At 38.8% G+C, this 21,515-nt stretch overlaps 1 protein-coding gene and 2 long non-coding RNA genes across 13 annotated transcripts in view; 1 reads left to right on the forward strand and 2 right to left on the reverse strand.

Moving 5' to 3' along the window:
* The window catches only part of DCL2 (dicer-like 2), a 445,017-nt gene that overhangs the window by 364,993 nt on the left and 58,509 nt on the right, over positions 1-21,515 (forward strand). The gene's annotated exons all lie outside the window — the stretch shown is intronic.
* LOC149540315 (uncharacterized) overlaps positions 1-21,515 on the reverse strand; it is a 241,509-nt gene that overhangs the window by 212,536 nt on the left and 7,458 nt on the right. The gene's annotated exons all lie outside the window — the stretch shown is intronic.
* On the reverse strand, positions 5,943-7,831 carry LOC149540319 (uncharacterized). Its single transcript, XR_016356384.1, has 2 exons — positions 7,206-7,831; positions 5,943-7,073 (listed from the first exon to the last, which is right to left on the reverse strand). It is a non-coding gene; the product is annotated as an uncharacterized LOC149540319 (long non-coding RNA).

A 21,515-nucleotide genomic window follows, 5' to 3' on the forward strand; every position in this document is an offset into this window, starting at 1 on the left:
CTCTCTATCTGCCTAGTCAGCCTATTGTAGGTCCTCATCATCAAAGACAGGATCAGTAGCCTCATTGATCCACTCAGACTCTAGATCAACCTCCTCTAGAGTAATCAAAGAGGTGTCACTATTCAAAAACTCTGTAGTCCTAATGCGTAGGTTGTAATGCACAAAGACTAGCCTATTCATTTTCTCCACAGACAACCTATTACGCCTCTTCGAGTGGATATGCTCGAACATGCTCCAGTTGCGCTCACATCTAGAAGCACTACTTGTCTGACTCATGATGCAGATGGCGATTTACTAAAGGTTTTTGGTTAAGTCCCAAACATTTGTCGTCGGTAAATATTGTGTAGCCGACGGGTTGATGTCGTCGGTAGAAACTGTGTCAGCCGACTTGATTGTCGTCGGTGTTTTTGTATCCTGTAGCTGACGTCGTCGGTAAAGATTTTGTAGCCGATGGGTAAATAGTTTGTAGCGGACATAATGTTTGTGGCCGACGGACTCCTTTGGGAAGGTTCAGCGGATAGTATTTATACTCCGTCTGAGATTATTGTAAATCATCTTATGAAGCATAATGTAATATTCTGGCATATGCGAATAATCTAAGGAGTTCTGCTATTCGTGTTCATTATCTATGTACATTTCTTAATTAACCTATGCGGTAAACATTTGGCACCGTTGCCCTATGAACCTGGAAGGTGGGAGGAATGAAGATTAATGCCAAATCAGCTTAACAAGGATCGAAATAAGGCCAAGGGAAAAGATGGAATCCGTACTACGCAAGAGAATTTAATTCTGGCACAGCAAGCCGAACGTCGACGGAGATTTTAGAAGATCACCGACAGAAATTGGAGCACGGAAGAATTGTTGGAGGAGACTTGACAGCGGGTGGAGTTGGTGTAAGAAGCACGGGAGGAGTTCTTGAATTTGTGTTCGCCTAGGGAAGAGAATTCAGACGAAAGAGCATCGACTCGCACGGCTCGGAGTGCCAAGGGAGCATGAGTGTGGAGTGACCTCTTCGTCCAGGATACACTTCCGAGGGAGACAACTTCAAAAGATCATTTTTCTTCTCCAAGGTTCGCAGCTGTTGAGACCACTAGTGTTGGAGTGCAAACCACCGGTGTGAAAGAGCAGATCGCCAGTGTTGAAGTGCAGACCCCCGGTGTTGGAGTGCAGTCCACCGGTGTGGGAGTGTAGTCTGTCGGTGTGGGAGAGCAGTTCGCCAGTGTGGGATTGTAGACCGCCAGTGTGGGAGTGCAGACCGCCGGTGTGGGAGACCAGTCTGCCGATGTGGGAGTGCAGATCGATGGTGTGGGAGTGAACAGTGCCAGTGTTGCAGGACCGAGCAATGCCTGTTTACAAAAACCAATCATGATGGTGGGACCAAAAGAGAAACTGCCGAAGTTCAGTGGCGATGGTACTGCCGATCCCATTCGACATTGCAAAACATGTGAAACGATCTAGAAAGAAAATGGGATAACTGATGAAGACAACTGGATGAGGCAATTTCCGGCCACCCTACGGGCGTAGCAATTGATTGGTTTACTGATACAGATCCACAAAAGCTAAACAATTGGGATAACATTAAAAAGGAGTTTTTGGCAGAATTTAAACTGTTGCGGGATGATAATGAAATTGTAGCAGAGATCTTCAATACTAAGCAGGGGAAGAACAAAATCGTCCGTGTTTACGATAGGAAATTAAAAGATTTGATAAATAAAATGAAAAGTAAGCCAGCAGACGGACTTTAGAAAAGATGGTTCGTGGAAGGCCTATGCTCGAAGTTGCGAAAGAAAATGAAAATTGTGCCACCGTCATCATACACGGAAGCTTATAACAGAGCATTGGACCTCAAAAGTGAGCAGAAAACAAAGAAGAACACTAGCTCCTCTGATTTTGATGACGATGACCTTGTCGGAGAAGATAGCAGCGACGATGAAGGCAGTAGCAAGAAGGTCCGCGCCTTACAAAAGGACATGATCTGCATGATGAAGGAGTTTAAAAACATGTAGAAGGAGCCAAAAGGCAGTGAGCTGTGGTGCACGGAGTGCAAGATCGACGGTCACACTAAAGGATCCTGTCCAAAGAACCAATTCTGCGACATTTGTCAGATCATGGGCCATTCAACAAAGGAATGCCCCTTCAACATGAAAACCAGAGGATCTCCACAGGTGCTTCTTACACAAGCAGCTTCCACGTCAAGAGGGAATGGAAATACAAACATTGATGGTGCCACTTCGGGTGGGTACAGGAATAATAGTAGAGGGCAAAACAACAACAACGCGAACAATAACAATGGCATTCGAAGCCGAATCCAGTATGATGCGAACAGACGACCGATTGTACAATGTCGAGCATGTAATTTGTGGGGGCACTTTGCCCAGAGTGTCCAACAGTGAACACACCGAAATTATTATGCAAATGGTGCGGACTCGGCGACCATGAAGATGCAAAGTGCCCAAAGTCTGGAGTAAACTTGATCACTATCGACATGAATGAAGAAGAGGTTCTAGTAAATACACAGAGGCAAGCGAATCTATACTCAGACCTGGCGGAAGAAAAGAGAAAATTGGGGGAAGCGCAGGCAGAAATTGAAAAGGCGTCGTCGAGGGAGACATCTCAATTGAAGGACATCACCGGCACCTTGACAAGGAATTTCACAGAACAAAACATTGTACGACAAATCTTACAAATGGAGGTACCGGTCAAGATAAGTGACCTTCTCACAATGCCCCAATTACGGATGGCCATTCTGAATCATACACCATTTCCGAAAGCAACGGAGGACATAGGAAGGGACAGTAGTGGAACGATGGTAACAGACCCAATGCTTCTGGCACTCACAACGGGAAGGCATTCGGCGGTCGTTGAGATGGGGATTTTGGGAAATGTTCTGACAGACACAATTGTCGACGAAGGGTCTGGCGTAAATGTGTTGTCGGAGGATACTTGGAAGAAGTTGGGAAAGCCGACGTTTTGGCCACCTACATTCCAGTTGCTCACGGCAGACCAACACGGGATCAAACCATTGGGAACCTTGAGGGCGCAACCGGTAACTATTGGAATGCAACCATTTTTATTAGACTTTCATTCCATTGAAAAGAAAAGGATATGATGCTATTTTGGGACGTAATTGGTTGGTGCAAGCAAAAGTAAAACATGATTGGAAATGTAATACCCTATCAATGGAGCACGGAGGCAAAAGATTCATAATTGACCTACACACACAAATGGTAGGTGAGGAGATAGCATTGTCAGATTCAGAAGGTGAAGGCAAAAGTGACGACGAAGGAAAGAGGAGAATGGAACCGGATGAAGGAGTATTGACACTAGGAGGATCGAATGACGATGACCTAGACTCGGTGAATGGCCTTCTCCACTGGCAAATAGAAGACTATGAATTGTTTCCGAGTTGTAATATGTTAAGGGTCAATGAAGGTGAGAAAACATAGGAAAATGAATATTTGAAAGAATACAAAGAAGTGGAAGAAAGAAAGGCGGTTACAGCTGAAGTTGAGGGGAAGAACATAGAGTCTGAACTCTAGAAAAAGAAAGATCCCACTGTCCGGTACATGGTGAATGGACCGCAGAGAAAGAAAAGAATGCATCGCACCATAAAATTAGTTGAAGGGTGCTGACAGCAAGAAAATAATCTAGATGCGCGACGACCGCAGGCAAAGTGGAAGACGGAGGTGACACAGAACAGACGTAAGGCGTGGCATGACAAGCATCTCAAACTCAACAAGTTTCAACCGGGGCAGTTGGTACTCAAGTACGATGGATGGAATGAAATCAAGCCAAGAAAGTTTAAGGTTAGATGGGTTGAACCATACCAGATCCGAGAGGTTGGCGAAAATGGAGCAATCAAACTGTCGACTTTGGATGGGCAAGAGGTACCTTAGGCAGTCAACGGATCCAAATTGAAAGCATACCACACCAGAAAGATTTTGTCGCTGTCGCCGCCGCTGAAGATTTCGTCTCAGAATGATCTGATGGCTCCCTCGTTGTCGTCATTGTAGAATGGCGAGGTCTAGAGGCAAAATTAAGGTGTTGTATTTTTTTTATTAATTAAATAAAAAGAAAAAAAAAGTTTGAAAAAAAAAAGAAAAAAAAAGAAGAAAAGTTTCGCGGACTGTGGCCCACGGGCACATGTCCCACGAGCAGACTGTCTGCAGAAGTCTTTTCCGCGGGATTCTTGTCTTCCCGCGGGTGTGTATCTCCCTTCCACGGATGTCTTCTGTATTTCTTCCCACGGATATCTTTTGTTATATTTTCCCCTCTGTGGATGCCTCTGTTTTCATTGCGTGGCCAACCGTCTAGCTTGTTTCCCACGGGTGTTTGTTGTTTTCCGTGAGCATTTATGCTTTCCTCGCAGATAGTCTTTGTTCCCTTCTGCAAATAGTTTTTTTCCTATTTCTCTCGCAGGGTGTTCTATCTCTCCGCGGGTTCCTCTTGTTTTCCGCGGCTTCAAACTCTTCCTGTTTCGTGGCTAAGCACTCTTTCTCCACGGATGAAGTTGTTGTTACGGGTTGCCATTATTTCTCCTCAGGTTCACCTTAGTTCGCGATTTGATTTTCTAGCCACGGCTTCATTTTGTCTCCTATGACCTCCACTGCAGACCAGCATATTGCTTGTGTTCCACAAGTGTGTCATTCTTCCGCGAGTTGTAGCTTGTTTATTTTCGCTGAGGTTTCATCCTTTCATCCCGCTGCCTTTATCTCTTTTTTCCGTGGACATGATTGGGTTTACTTCTCCACAGCTTGTCAGTGCTCTTCTGCGGCTAACAGTTCTAGCTTTTGAAAACCTTTATTCCGCAGACGACTAGTGTGCGGGTTCTTTTTTCCCCACGGGCTTGCTCACCTGTTCCTTCCGCGGGTTGCTTTATAACTCCTTGTTGCTCACGTCAGTGAACATCCCCAATGCAAGAAGGGGGCCATTCCATATGGTGGAAACTGAGGGAGAAGAAGATTGCAGTGCACTAGTAGACGCAGAAGAAGGGTGACAGGAGGTTTTCCAAAAAAAACAAAAAAAATGATGACAGATTGAAGCAGTTTGGAATGAATAATAGATGATGCCAAAGGAAAGTGGAAACATCAATGGTTGCTAGAACGAGTGGAGAATCAGCAAAAAATGACAAAAATGGTGTGTTCTGTGCAGTTTTGTGTGGGTTTCGGAGTGTTAATTTGGTCTTGGCGGCCCCTCGAGCCCGCCCTGTATCACGACAGGGAGCACGCCTGGGGCGTTGCCTCCCGACCCTGCCGGGGGCGTTGCCCCTTGGACCCCCAGTCGTTGGGGATATCAGTCATGGGAGTCTGACCAGTGAGAAGACTTGGAGCTGCTGCAGGCATGGAGTGTTTGTGTACGAAAGGCGCTTGGAATAGGTGTTTGGCGTAAGGCTGTCTAGGTGGATGCATAGAGAGCTCGGGAGGAGCTGATCATCTAGTTGGAGGCAGTGCAACGACACTTGGCTCAGGGTACCGAGGAGTTGAAAACAGAAAAAGCAGCACAGATGGCTATCAAGGTCAGCTTCATTAAGGAGGCAGTATTGTGTTAGTAGAGGCTACAGGCACGAGACGAAGGTGAAAGTGATGTGTCAGAAGCAGATTTATCTTGTTGTAATCAGTCCGTTAATATATTTTGTCTCAGATATTTTGTAATTGTCGTCTGGAGATGACTTTTTCTTTTGGGGGGGATGATGTCGTCGGTAAATATTGTGTAGCCGACGGGTTGATGTCGTCAGTAGAAACTGTGTCAGTCGACTTGATTGTCGTCGGTGTTTTTGTATCCTGTAGCCGACATCATTGGTAAAGATTTTGTAACCGACAGGTAAATAGTTTGTAGCGGACATAATGTTTGTGGCCAATGGACTCCTTTGGGAAGGTTCAGCGGATAGTATTTATACCCCGTTTGGGATCATTGTAAATCATCTTATGAAGCATAATGTAATATTTTGGCATATGCAAATAATCTAAGGAGTTCTGCTATTCGTGTTCATTATCTGTGTGCATTTTTTAATTAACCTATGCGGTAAACAACATTTGCCACCATCTATCTGAATTTTGAAAAAAGGAAAAGAAAAAAATATTGGTCTCATTTCAAAATTTGAACTTTAAAGCTAGAAATTTAGAAACTAGATTGTATAAGGCTTAAATTGCAATTTTGACTTGGCTGCAATTTTGTACGACCTTTGCAAATTTGACTTCAAAAAATGGGCCCTGATGCATTATTATAGGCATCCATCTCAATCAATATATCTATGGTATTAGTGATCATCTTTGATATCACAGTGTATAGGCCACTAAGAACCTCCTCATCTGCCTTGAAATCTTCACGGAAACGATATGACGGATTGAGCTAATAGGTTGCTGCATGTATGGGCTTATGAAGCTGATTTTGCCATTTCCTATATCTCAAATAGGGCCATAGTTTTCCTCAACTCCTACATATTTGGCCTTAATAGCCTCCTTGGCCCTATCCATGCCCTCATATATGTAGCCCATAGAGGGCTTCTCCCCATCAACAACTCGTAGGAGGGCTACAAGGGGCTCACTGATCTACAAAACAATTTAGTGCATGATGAAACTTTGCAAAGTTGCACAATGTAAATAAAACAAAATTATGTATGAAATAAACTAATTTATAAAATTTTAAGACTTAAGCTTTTTAAATTTAAATTACCTCCACAATCTTCAAACATGGCTCCCAAAAAATTTCATCATCATAAATGCATTTTGTTGCAGCTATCCCTACAGGGTTGGTAGCAAAGGAGGAGGAACTCCATTCTGAACCAACAAACATGCACCTCAAAGCTAACCTTGAACTCAGCAAGGATTTTAATGTGATAAAATTAGAGGCAAATCTTCTGATATCGGGACGAGCCAACTCCTTTCCCTTCGTGTATTGCCTCATAGTGCTGAGGACCAAGGCATGATTATAGATGAACTTACAAAGATTTTTGGCCTTAGCAACACATGATTTCACTCATTCAAGCTTGCCAATATCCTCTAACATGAGGTCGATGCAATGGGCCGCACATGGAGTCCAAAAGATTCTTGGGTGTCTCTCCTTCAAAAATTTTCCTACAGCAATTTTAAATTAGTTAGTAAACAAAGAAAATTTTTGATGTATTAAAAAACTTTTAATTTTTAAAATTTAATAAAAAAATAAAATAAATTTTTTAAAACTTAGAAAGTTAGAAGTTAAAATTTTACCTGCAACAACATAAGTAGCTGCATTATCAGTCACCACTTGGACAACATTCTCTTCCCCCACCTCCCTTATGACCTCCTCAATAGCCTCACATAAGAATTTTGCATTTTTCACATGTGAGAAAGCATCAATAGACCTCAAAAACATGATGGATCCTGAAAGTGAAAATTAAACAAAATAATTATCATTCAAGAATCAATAGTCAATAAAATAAAAAATTTGTTATTCAATAATACATTAAATTTTAGACTTCAAGAAGTAGAGGATGATGAATTACCTCCACTAGAAACAATAAAATTTAGGAGGGTCCTATTCCTCCTATCTATCCATCCATCCGTCATAATGGTACACCACTTTTGGCTCCAAATCTTTCTATGGTCCTCCAACTCAATTTTCATCTTTTCAACCATATCTAATAAGAGGGGGCCACTCAAATCATCTTTAGTGGGGGCTTTAAACCCCGCACCACAGATGGAAACTGCATCAATCATCCCCTACCAATAAGGAGTCTTGTTACATTTGTAAAAACATTTTAATTAGCATATTTCAAATTTTCAACATCAAATTAAAAATATAAAATTGAATTTAAATTTTAAAACTTAAAAGTTTAAAACGTAAAACAATCAAATATAAATGAAGTTGAAGTACCTAGCTGCTATAAATGGAATGTTGCAAAAAAACCAAAACTTGCAAATTGCTCTTATTCTAGCTTCATGGATCTCCTTATTCCAGCCCAAGCTCTCAAGTGAGGGTTGTGCACCAAGATTGGAATGCGGTACAAAAAAATTGTCCAACCTAGACTTTCTAACTCTAGGACAAAAGGTAAAGCCAATACTACTAGAAGGGGCAGCAGTCGCAGCACCACTAGCAGTGCAAGGAATAGATGTAGAAGAAATATGACTAGCAGAAGCACTAGGACGATAGGGGGGAAGGGAAGAACCTTCTCCAACACAACCTACTGACTTAGAAACATTTCCAGATGAGCGTGGAAGGGAATTGGAACCAATCTGAGCTAACTTTGCTAATTGTTTTTTTTTTAATTCCTTTTCTTGTTCATATTTTTCTAAGGCAACATAACAAAAACGTTGAGCCTCAACAATTACAGCTCTACAAAGCTCAGCATCATGACCACATATGCCAGCAATATGGTATTTCAATCTATTTATCCCCCCACTATTAACGATTTTACAAAATAGGCATTTTGTTTGAGTTCTAGCTCTGCCCAGAAAGTCTATGGTGTACTTCCAACACTCATATTTTTTATTGCTTTTAAAGAGCTTGGGTTTTTTACCTCCAAGAGCCATTATGAGTAAGGAAAAATGTAAAAGTTGCTGCAATAAGACATTTTAGACCAAATATTATCATTTAAGCATTGTATTTTATGAAGATCTAAAGTAAAAAAAAAAAAACCATAAACATACAAAAAAAATTCATCCAAAAAACCCATAAGCATAGAGAAAAAAACATCAAAATCTAAAAAGTCAACTCTTACCTTTTTCAAATGCTTTGAGAAGTATTGAGAAGAGCTCTTATAAACTCCTTGATGATCTAAATGCAAGCTCCAATGTCACAAATGCAAGTTTTTCTCCTCTTCCTTTCAGCTGGTTGCAAAACAATGAAACTCTATTTCTCTTCTTCCTCTCTCTCTTTCTTCTTCTCACCATAGAGTGTTATGAAAGGCCTTTTGGGGTTATAAGCATAACATAGAACAAAAATAATAATAATAAATCATTGTTTGTATCATATTTTAACCCAACCGGGCGTCTGCTACCGCGGCCGGGTCAAGTGGCTCGTGACCCACGAATCACAATGTGACAAGCAAGTCAGGCAAGTCATGTCACTTGACCCGCCGCCTCTAGGTCACAGGTCATTTTGACTCGACAGGCCGGTGGTGACTCGCCGACTCAAGTGACTCGCCCGACTCACGGCAAGTTACATTACTCTAGTTCAAACTTGCGGCCACTTTTCATGGATGAAAACCCAAAATGCAAAAAATGAACAAAAAATAGCTCAAACCCTTTTGAGTAATAATAGAAACCCAAAATACTATAGACAAAAATTTCACCTTGAAGCTGTAGGAGGGTTTTAAAATTTGCAAAGCATATTATAGGGTTTTCCTCATAAACAAAGATGAACCATGGCATGAGAACAACTTCGGAAATGAAGTCTTGTAATGAAGAAATTATGAGAAGCCAGAAGAAATTTTGTCACTCTTTGCATAGAATCTCTCAGGATCTGAAAGCTCACTACAAAATGGAGGCCATAGTCGAATTTTCAAATACACAGAAAGAAAAGATGAAAACAAAGTTATATGACACATGAGCTAAATGCAAGCGAAGTTCTAAATGCAGCAAATATAACTTACAACTCCAGAACGTAAACTTCAGTCATGGCGTCAAAATCTCCAAGCCACCTAGTTGCAATTTCAGTCATGTTTGAAGAAAAGACTATAGCCAAAATGTTGGAAATACAACCACGTTTTGCAAATCAAGTAGAAAACCCGGATTTGGAATTAGAAATAACAGAGATTCATGCAGCATTTGCTCAAGCAAATGAAACCCATGTCATGGCACCACCTCCAAAAATGCAAACAGCAACAACAAACGAAGCCACTTCATTTAGTAAAAGACATCCAAATTTAGGCTAAATAATGCCAGAAATCTCACATAAAACTCCAGATTAGGCATGATAACCAAAGGAAAATGCAGAGTAGAAATAGAGAAAAATGCAATAGATCAAGTCAAGCCGCATATAGTTACAGCACTACGGAAAGATGAACTGAAAATGCAAAAAAATCCCCATGGTATGTAGCTAGGGTTTCAAAAACCCTTGATCGCTATGATTCCAAAACCTTCATGCTACGCAATATGGAAAATGGCTTTGTTTTCTACTTTTATTTGTTCCTATGTGATATTTTGTTGACTTTTCTTGTCCACGCATAGGTTTAGGGAGCATATGTTTATTTTACATAGTGTTATAACTTTATTTTATTTAAAGTTATATTTTGCGTAGGTAAATTATAGCATGTTTTGTTGAGAATATATGTTAAAATAGAATTATTATTATATTAATTGGTGTTTCTATAAGCCAATGATTTAATAATAAAGTTCTTTAATCAATAAAATAGTGAATAGAAGGTAATTCAAGTCATTATAGGAGTTTGTCTAATGTTTATACCTAAGTTTGTGGATTTGAAGTTCACTTTGAACTTGGAAGTTGAAGTCTTCTTGTGTGATGGGTTAGTGGTGGCTCTTTGTGATTGCCAAGCCTCCTAGTTATCATTTTGAGACTTTCAATCTTAGGGATGACTTTTGAGTTATTTTTGGAAATATTTATGGAGATTTATGAGTTGTCATTGAGTGATCATCATAGACATGTGGTACAGACACAATTTGGACAACATTTGTCATCATTCCTGAGATTCTAGAGTCCTTTTTGAGCAGATTTCTCTGATATCTGACCTACACTACCTAATTTGATGGAAAATTCATTGATTTGGACTGTGGATATACACTTCTCTTTTTGTTAGAGAGGGTTCATTTTTTTGAAGGAGGGCCTTTGTCATTTTTAGACATTGTGTTTATCATCCTACTGTATCAGATTTGTAGCATGTATTTTCAGAGACTAACAGTTTATACAGCTTGTTTTGGATCTATTTCTGGAGTTATACTTGTATGCCTTAATAGTGATTGATGTAGTTTTCTTGTGTTTCTTGTTAGAAACCTTAAAATTATGTCCATTTCGTATCTTTTATCATTTAAAGTTCTATGCACAGATCAAGGGTTATATCAAGTGTTTGAAGATATTTATTGGGATTAATTCCTTCTAATATTTAGGTTTCTGATTTTTTCTCTAAAATATTTATGTGCAAAGTACACAATCAGGAATTGTATCTGTTTAGAATGCTGCAAGCTATCAGATTCTCCTTGAAAAGATATTTGTTACAGTCAAATTAAGCAGTTTATCACCTTATGATTCTGCATTTCAAAGTTTTTTAATTATAAGTTCTTTCTTCATCCCTTTAGCATCCAAGTCTTACAGTTTTCATTAGGATAGGTGAAATCATCAAGTCAATCATGTAGGAACCAGCCTAGAATTCAAAGGTTCAATTAGGTCATAGCATAGCTACAACCTCTAATTGATCCCATGTTGTTTCAAAATTGCTAAAGTTTTAAGGATCTTAGCTAGGGTGCAAAATTTTGGAGCTAACAAATATTGTTACTCATTTTTCACCTATTGGCTCAAAATTGACATGATTGCTAGACTAGTTGCTAAATAAAATGCTTATGATCATGCATCTGGTTATGTTAAATATTTGTCATTTCATGCTTACAAATTACATTCTATGAGGAAAAATAAAAAGATGACGTAAAAGTAAATGAATACCACAATCTTTTCTGAAAATGTAATTTTATTCATTTAAGTGTTTATCACATTTCACGCAAGCGATGTGTTGGTTCCCAAAATCGCATATTGGAATCCTACGAGCCTTGCCTGCTCGATGTTGGGATATCCAACCGGTAATGGCCAACTTGATGGGACTAATCAATATGATCCAAATACCCTATGCTTTTGGCTCTGCAAAACCAATGCGGATGTACCTAATCCTGAACGAAACACTTAAATCCAAGATCCTTATAGCAGATCAATTAGAATGTGAACACAATGAAAGTCTTCCTAATGACGACAATTATAGAAAAAATTTAAACTTGAAAATTATGAATTAATAAATAAATGTGATAATGTTTTAAATAAAGAATGAATGCAACAAAATGAATATATTAATTCCTCAGTAGAAAGAAATGAAAAAATTGTCAGCATATGGATTATGAATTAAGAGCAATGTAAAGACTAGTGCTTAATTAAATGGACAATCAGAGTCAATATTATAAGTTGAAACGTACAACTTTATAAAGTTCAATGTATTTAAACTATAAACAATTTCAACAATTCAGACGATTCAAATCAATTATATGAAGACAATTCTAAACTAGTCTAGGATGTGCTTTAACTACTGTGATAGGGAGACAAACTAGACACAAATACAGAAATAATTTAATATTTCACAATATTTATGTTTATCAAGTTTAAAATGCAATAATGACCCAATCCACTTGTCCGAACATAACAACATTTATAGAATTTAAAAAATAATTATAAAGGACACAACTTAATAATATTTCACCTCCAAAATTTAGAATATAAATAATTGTCGGAAAATATTTTTTGCAATAAAGACACTCCTTACAAATGATCTATCTACTGCAAATCTATCTGGATCGCACAAAATTCACCCAATAATTCAATCCATGGGCTTTGATCAAGAATTCATTTCTTTGCCAATCGGAGAATATAATACATCATAAGTGCATCATAATATATAAAATATGAAAATGAATATGAATTGTATATCTATATCAATTGTAAGATTTTACATCTTATATTTATAATGGACGGAGAGATACGTCCTCAACTATCATGCCTCTTAATAAATAACTAATTACAAAGATTAAAAGGTAAGTTTGATTCATGATTTATGCTTCTTATCTTATACGATAACTGAACCCAAATTAAATAATTGGCTTGGGAGAAAACCGTAATCCTAATGCTTGATCTTGCATAGACTCCTCTCCATTTTTTATCAACCAGCTTACTTCCAGCAACCGCTTCACATTTAATTGATATGTATGTGTCCATCCATAATCTCAAATCATGGTGGCATTTATTCTTGACTTTATTGAGTATCCGGTATCAATAGGAGACCCCTGACTTGAGAAATTCATGAGTCTTTTTGTGTTCTGAAACCTCTTTATCACTGCTGCTGGATATTGATGATGTTCATTTCCCTCAAAAGCCATCAAATTCATGCCTTTCGCTCCATACTTTGCATTTGAGCCAAAACTCCTCCGTATTTTTATTGATACTCTTGCATCGATTTGGTTCCTTGCTTCAAATTCTATGCCTCCACAGTGATTCTTCATCCTGCAACAAACAGAGAACAACATTAGAGGCCAATGACTGATGACATATAATATTTTTCTCATACTTGGAAGGCCCTGTGAGGTATTGAGACTTCTGACGGCACTCATATCTATGACAGTGATTTTATCGGGCTCTTCAATTCCTGGGACTGTCTGGGCTGATTATTATGCGGATACATCTCCTATGGCTTTTGCGCTTCCACATACTCCAAATATCATATTTATCCTTCATCAAGTTTATTTTTCTATTAAAATACCCCTGCATCAAACATGAAGTATTGTCAGACGTGAACCCATCACAAGGCATAGCTTTACTCATGAAGTCAGGGAGTCTCATGAATTTGGTCTTTCCCTATTTGAAAACTTCTCTATAGATTTAAAAAAAATCTTTGAACCATATCTGGTAAGATCTCCAAAAGAGGGACAATTGTTTTGATGCAGGGACAATATGTTATCACTCCATACACATGCATCAAAACATTATCTAAAGTATGTGGAATGCATGCTCTTTTCCAGATAAGAATCCCTATCCAATTTTCTCATTGGAGTTCATATTCCTTCAATACTCGTTGTTTCGTCGATTGCTAATGATTACTTTCAAATCTAAAAATCTTTGTTAAAATGAGATAGTTCAGACATTTGCTGATGGTTCAACTTCCTCTTCCTGCTACTTGATGATGTTTTTAGAACTATTTTCTAATGGAAATGTTGACTGGGAGTCCTTTGTTGATTGTCATGTCTGCTGTAAAAACTGTATGCAGAAGGGATCATTGCTGCTCTTTTTATTTTACTATTATATTATTCAGTTTTCACGGATGAATATTTCTTATTTAGGTTTGCAGTTTCCAACTTCAGAATTTGGAATTCAGGCTTATAGGCATCCAGTTCATCTTCATACAGCATTGTCAAGGATTTGCCCTTATAACTATCCCATCCTGAAAAATTCTCCAACTACAATTTACATGGTATGATTTTGGATCTGCGAACTCCAACAAGTCTTCAAATTTTGGATTTGAACCTCGTTGCCCTCTAAATTGTTTGAGCAGATCAAAATGACCTTCTTAAAACATTTATTTGAGAATCTGCCTGCTCCTTGTTTTTATGCATGGCCTCATCATCCTTTTGGTGTGAATTGCTATTCCATGAGCATATATCTCCTTTTTATTCTGATGTAAGTCGATATAATGTCGGACATCCTCTATCAAGAGTGTATTATATCTATTCATTGTGAAAGATGTAGTGGCTCATTAAAACATTTTCAGATCCTTGGCATTGATTTGTAACATTTCTTGTAAGTTCATCTCCTTCAGCATTGCTAGACATTGCTAGAACATAATCTGATCTGGGATCAAAAGCTTAATGTCCTCCCCAAACTCAGCTCTATTGAGGTAGAGAAGTATTCCAATATGCACAATACAATTGTAGCAGAATAATTGTAAGTATAGCAGTAGCACATTTGAATATGAGGATTACACCAAGTGAATATGAAGATTCTCCCTTTGGCATGGCATTTGGGATTCTAAATTTTGCAAAAAATTTAGAGTTCCATCAATGGCTCTTTCTGGGGACATATATTCCTTGGGAGCATAGCGAGATTCCAGCTATCTCTGGAGGAGCAAACCAAGCACCCATGCTTAGCATGGTGCAGGGTAAAATTGGGTGGCCCCAAGGTCACCACCCCCAAAAATAATCATCAATTCTTGCATCTATCGAACACCTGATTTTGATTGTGTAACACTTTGAACCTATTGAATATGATATTATATTGTTCCTTAATTAAATCTGATCCATTAACAAGTGCTAGAAAACAATCATTATATGACATGTGCATTTCATTCATCACTTGTTTAGACTTAAATCTTACCATTGCTTTATCAACAAGATCACTTGAAAAGAAATAAATTTCAATGCCATTTAATCCCAACATTTGATCTCTTGCTTTATTTATTTGATCAACACACAAAGAAGTAAAATCTTTAAAATGAATTAAATGAAAACTCAAAAACATTTCACTTAGCATATTCTCAATAAATATTACCATAGAATCGTTAGGGATACTTACCTCGGTATGCTGCTCATGTTTCATACCTGTATCAAATGCATCATCCTTATGAGCAATGCTTACTAACTCTGTTTCATCCATGCAATCTTTTGCATCTGATTTTTGTTTAGCTTTTGAGAAATCCACATGTACGCTGTGTTGCTTATTATAAATAAAATCCCTTGAATCACACTCTTGATCAGTCATACAAGCATCCAGATTAATTTTTCCTGCACAACTTGCATGATCTCCATACACTAGATGTTGTTCCTCATAACAAAAAGGCTTTGAAGACTGCTCAGAATCAGCAGCTATTACTTCTCTTTTATCAAAAATCTGATCAATTGAGATATTTGAAAAATTTTCAGGACTAACTCCCAACACATCCTCCTTATTATGTACATTCAATTCCATCTCATCTTCACATTTTAAATGCAAAGATTGATCATAAAATGGATTGGAAAATGGCTCTTCCTCTGAATATATTTCTCCACATATGCTATGATTTTCATTATTTTCAGAAACATCCTTAAGCATGTTATCATAGTGCTGATATATTTGATACAAGAAATCTTCTTCAAACAATGGACTGAACATAGAATGCTCAGACATATCTCCATGAGATCCTTCATATGAAATTTCATCCTGTTCATGTGGCACATGTTGTTCTACCTCATCTCCACAAGACACTTTGTCAGGATTCTTTATTTTTTCACTACATAGAAGATCTGAAATGATTTTGAAGTCCCTCTTGGATGCATTTTCTTCTTCATGTATGCTCACATTGTCCTCAAGGAATATATAAGAGCTACATTCTTCATTCCCTTTTGCTAGTTCGTCATACATGGGATCTGAAAATTCTTCGAAATTGTAATCGAAGAGATCTCTTTCTATATTACAACCATAATGCATATCTTCAACAAATATGTCATCCTTCTGAGAAATGTATGCCCCTTTTGATTCGTTGTTTTCCTCCTCATGAAAAGTGATGGATTTGTGGAGATGAACAGATTTTCTTGTTCATTAAATGTTTCATAGGACACATCAATTTGTTTCTCCTTGTGTATGGGAAGAAAAATTTGACCACCCTTTTCCACATACTTATGATATTCCATATCTAATAGGGTCGAAATCTCATCCACACTAAGAGAATCCTCCTCATCATTTCCATTTTCTTCACAATCTAATTCCTTACCGGTTTCATCATGATCGGATTCTTCTTCAGATTTTTCTACATTTGAATCTAAAACATTATTATGTTCTTGTATTACTTTAGTATCTTTTACTTTGTCTTTAGTAGCTTGATCCCATATCTGAAGAAAAAGATTTACATCAAGGTCCTTTAGCGATGTTCTCAACATGACAATTCTATTCAGAAATTCCTTGTAAGGTGGCTTGAGGTTTGATGGAATCTCATGGTAAGCATTTAGCATCCTCAAAGACAAATGTGCTGAAGTCTCGCCTTCATATCTTTCTATATTGAAAAAAGCATCAAGTAGAGACATGTCAGGATCCTCATCAATGTTGCAGCTCTGATCTTCATATTGTTCATAACACATCTCTTCTTCATGGCTTGCATCATCAAATTCAAATAGGAACCATCCTTTGTGATGTTCTGATTCCATACTCGAAGCACAGACAATCCTTCTTTTGATACTTTAGGCAATCTGATAGAATATGTACGGTGAACTAGAAGTTGGCACAGTGGAGTGAAGAGGCGTACAGATGCGAAATTGCCAATGTATGGATGACGTACAGTGTGTATGGGTGCCAAGTGGTGTTCGGAAGGTCATATGGTTATACTAGTGACCGTATAGTACTATAGTACGGTGGATGTTGGCAGTCATATAGGAGAATGAACTAGGCCGTACAGTTTGTTCCTTGTGGCCGTATGGTGATGTGAAGCTAGTCCGTACAATGAAGTTGATCCATACGACAGAATTTGTTGGTCGTGCTATGGATGGAGATGAAGCCATACGGTGAGGGGATAAGGTGTGAATGAAGCCTTATGGAGGAAATACGAAGTAATCTAGATGGATGGATGCATGAAGGGGAGGTCATATGGTGTACGGTAGTGACTAGAGAAGGATGGTCGGCATTCATATGTGATGTGCAGAGAACTTTTACAGACTAACAGATAGTTTGAACAAATAGCCAAATTTAATGCGGATTAACAAATGGAAATACACAAGACAAAAGAGTAGATCAAACCAACAGAATGAATATTCGCAATATGATGATGTTGCGACTTGCCAAATCCAAGCGAAGTGTTACAGGTGATGGAATAGGGTGAGGGTTGAATCCCACTGAAACCAGACAAACCAAATAAGGAAGGTCATTCACTTCCGAACTGGCGAACAACAAAGAACTCCAATAGGAATTCGCAGTAATAGAAAATAATCCAAAAGCATGCCTAAAGACAACCTACATGCTGTGCTTAAATACCCAACGGGGAAAACTTTTTGAGGGTGTACAAAGATAGCTAATGGTAACACAAACTACAAAAACAAAAATAAGAATGGGTTTGAGATACATAAAATCAATTGGCCCATTACAATAGTTTGATAAATGATTTATTTTATAATGAGAACATTACAGTCCTCTCGTCCCAAATTTTTCTTGTCCTCAAGCAAATGTAATGCCAGGTGCTAGAGAATGTGCTTGCCTTCCCATGTCGCGTTATCCAATGGCAAGTGTTTCCAACGCACCAGATATTCTTTCACTGTGCGGTTCTGCAGAGTTTTCTCATGTACTTCGATGATCTCAGTTGGTTCCAATATGAGCTTTCCTTTGTAATGTCCCCTCTTTAGTTCGACATGGCATTGATCATGGATTTGCCTATTCCAGACTCTCGTAGGCAAATGGTGTGGAAAGAGAGTCAATTCTGCGGATCAGATAGTCACATCTTGCTCTTGAAGAAGTGTTAAGAGGTTATATTTTATCATTATGTGATATTGGGGCCCACATGTTATAATTTTAATTTGAGTTGCACTTTTTATTTATAAAATTACTTTATTATAAAAAAGTGCATTATAATGAGAAATAATAAAGGATGTTTCTAGAAGTTCTAGCAACTTCTTAGAAAAGTGAATAAATAGAGGGCTGGGCCTCTCATTTGGACATGCTTGGATTGGAGAACTCTTCTACTTCTTCATTGTGAAGACATTTGTGGACTTTGGATCTGCAAATTATTCGATCTTTGGGAACGAATCACTCCCTTGGATTGGCGACTTTGAGGGTGTGAAATATCACCTGAATTGTTGCATAATTGGAGTTGGTATTCAGCCATCTCATTGGAGCTTATTGAGAATTCGTTGTTAGGGTTTGTTTTTGGTTGGAATAAGGATTTCAGATTTTCCCTATCATTGGAGAAGCATTTGACAAGAGTTTGAAGACAGAATAAGTGCATTTTCAGAATTGGCAAAGCAGGGTTCGAAACCACATAATTGCTCATATCTCCTCAACCCCTTGGAGTTATTTTTTATGGTTTTACAGGGTTACTACCTAACCCTAGGCGCCCATTTTCCTTGCATTTGGGGGTCCCAAAACCCTAATATTATTTTATTTCAGCAGTCGTACAGGTACGGCCTGGTACGGCCCTGCTAGTTTGGGCAGCAGCAGCAAATTAAGGACAGTTTGGGGGTGCGGTTGGAGGTCTTCATCAACGATTTGCAGCAAAACGTGGTGTTCTTCCATAGTTCTTCAAACCAGGTTCTTGCATTCTGAAATATATGTCAATTTTTGGGTAAATTTGCTGTCATACAGTCATTGTAATAATCAGTCCAGAATTGGTAATAAAATAATTTCAGAATTTATTGCATTGTAATTGAAATATAGTTCAATGGCTTTATATATATTGTAATTCTGTGATTATATTCTGAAAGTATCAAATCTAAAATTACCATATTCTGAATATTGTTACTGTTACACGCCAAGTGTTTGACAAAATTCCTAAGTTCAGTTTGAGGGTTTCTGTGGCCTTTATAGAGAGGGTCTTTACAGTGGTATCAGAGCTGTAAGTCCTGCCATCCTGTGGAGGTCTTATAGGGAATTTGGAACAGCTGGATAGGAGGGAAAGTGTTTGACGAAATGTCAAAACACTAAAATCAGAGCATGCGACAAAGGCCTTATAATTTCCGCAATACCAAAGCAAGACAAGATAGGATTTCTGACCTGCAGAGCGAACAGTCTAGCTCATCTATCCAGGTGGACATAGAATCCAGTCATACAGACACAGGGGAGGTATTTTTTGATCAAGACTACGACTACAATATGGATAGAGGCGGGAATGCCGGTCCAGATCCGCAAGAGGAAAGATTTTTACAGTTATTAGACACCCTGGCACAGGGACAGCGATTAGCCGAACAAAGAGCACAAGAACAGAATCAGAGAATGGAGCTTATGATGCAGATGATGGCTCGACAAATGGGTTTGAATGCTAACATAGGTGGAGGAAATAATCAAAATGGTCACAATCAGAATGGGAATAATCAGGATGAGAGACATAATGGAGGCGAACAAATTGGGAACAATTTCGGTTATGCCCCCCAGCAAGCTAGGACAGTGAGTTCAAGGCCTATGATTCCTACGTTCCTTCCTAGAGCTCCAGAGCAGCCGGTACCAGAACCCTAGATCACTGACATACAGGATCAACTAAGGAGAGATTGGGAAGCAGCAGGTCCAGATTTTACAGCTGCAATCACCTTTAGAGAGTATATGGATGTGCGGATGAAGCATATGCCCCGTGGACAAGACAGGACTCAGAACTATGAGCTACGAAAGAAAGTAGGCAAACTACAGTTACCATATTATGATGGCTCGGGGAAGTCTACAGCAAGAGCTTGGGTTCAAAAGCTTGACACATACTTTCAATTGAACCCTATGTCTGAGGAAGAAGCTATTAAGTATGCAACAATTCACCTGGATGGGTTAGCACACGAATGGTGGCATCATGGTATGATCACTATGGGTCATGCACACATTACCTCATATGTGGAGTTTACGGAGAGACTGATTGAACGTTTTGATAAGAAAGATCCAGAACTCCATTTCAAGGAATTAGCCTAGCTTAAACAGTGGGGCTCATTGGAAACATACATTTCAGAGTTTCAGAAACTTGCAGTGTTAGTAACAGATGTATCTGAACGAAGGCTATTGGTTTTATTTATGGATGGGTTAGTTGATCCGTTGAGAGGGTGGATTAAAGCTCTCAACCCTCCCACTTTGCAGGAAGCCATTAAGAAAGCTCGTGACATGGATTCCTCTTCAGCTTCTAAAAATAAATTTCAGGCAAAGAGTTTCCCTTCAGGAAAAGATAAGGACAGGAAACCCTTTCATAGAGAGGCACAGCTACCTAAGGAAGAAAGTAAGAGGCTGGACAAGGAGACACTTAATGACTTGCGTAGGAAGAAGCTATGCTTCTATTGCAAAGGCCCGTATGAGTACGGCCATGACTGTCCTATGAGACCAAAAGGGAAGGCCAACCGGGCAATGTGGGCTTATTACGAAGGCTCAGATTCAGATGGTTCAGAACATCATGATGAGGATCCTGATGAAGCAGAGGGAGAGCAGGAGATAGACAGTGCAGGGCAAAAGCAGGAAACAGAGCTACATTTACAGGAAGCACGACTGTCTAGTATCCAGAGAGAGGGATCTTTCAGACTTCGGGGAGTCTTGGCTGGGCAGAAGGTTATTACATTGTTGGACACAGGTGCCACGCATAATTTCATTGATGCACGATTCGTAGAGAAGCGTGGACTCATTACTGAGGAATTCGAGGGACTAAGAGTCAAGGTAGCTGATGGATACACTCTTCGTTGTGACAGGATGGTACGAGACTTACCTTTGCGCTTGAACAACTATGAGTTTAAGGTGGATTATCATGTGGTCAACATGGGTGACATGTACATAGTACTTGGAATGCAGTGGCTACATTCATTGAAGGTGGTTACCCTAAGATTAGAGGATATGGAGATACAATTCGAAATGAATGGTAGGACTCATGTGCTAAAGGCTATCCGTAATGGAGACATCAGGACTATCTCATTTAGGCAGCTGGAGAGATTAACTAGGCATAATGATATAGAGTGGGCAGCAGTTTGTACTTTGATACCTACACAGGAGGAGCAACATAAGGCGGAATATCATCCTGATATTCAGAAGTTGAGGATTAAGTACGAAAAGGTATTCAGTGAGATTCCACCAGGCAGGCCACCGGACAGAGGCATTGAGCATATTATTGAGCTGGAGGAAGGTGCTAAACCTATCATGATCACACCATATCGACATCC

This window comes from Cupressus sempervirens, chromosome 9 (assembly GCF_028749045.1).
Source record: "Cupressus sempervirens isolate cs-2001-9-10 chromosome 9, ASM2874904v1, whole genome shotgun sequence".
In the NCBI taxonomy this organism is placed as follows: domain Eukaryota; kingdom Viridiplantae; phylum Streptophyta; class Pinopsida; order Cupressales; family Cupressaceae; genus Cupressus; species Cupressus sempervirens.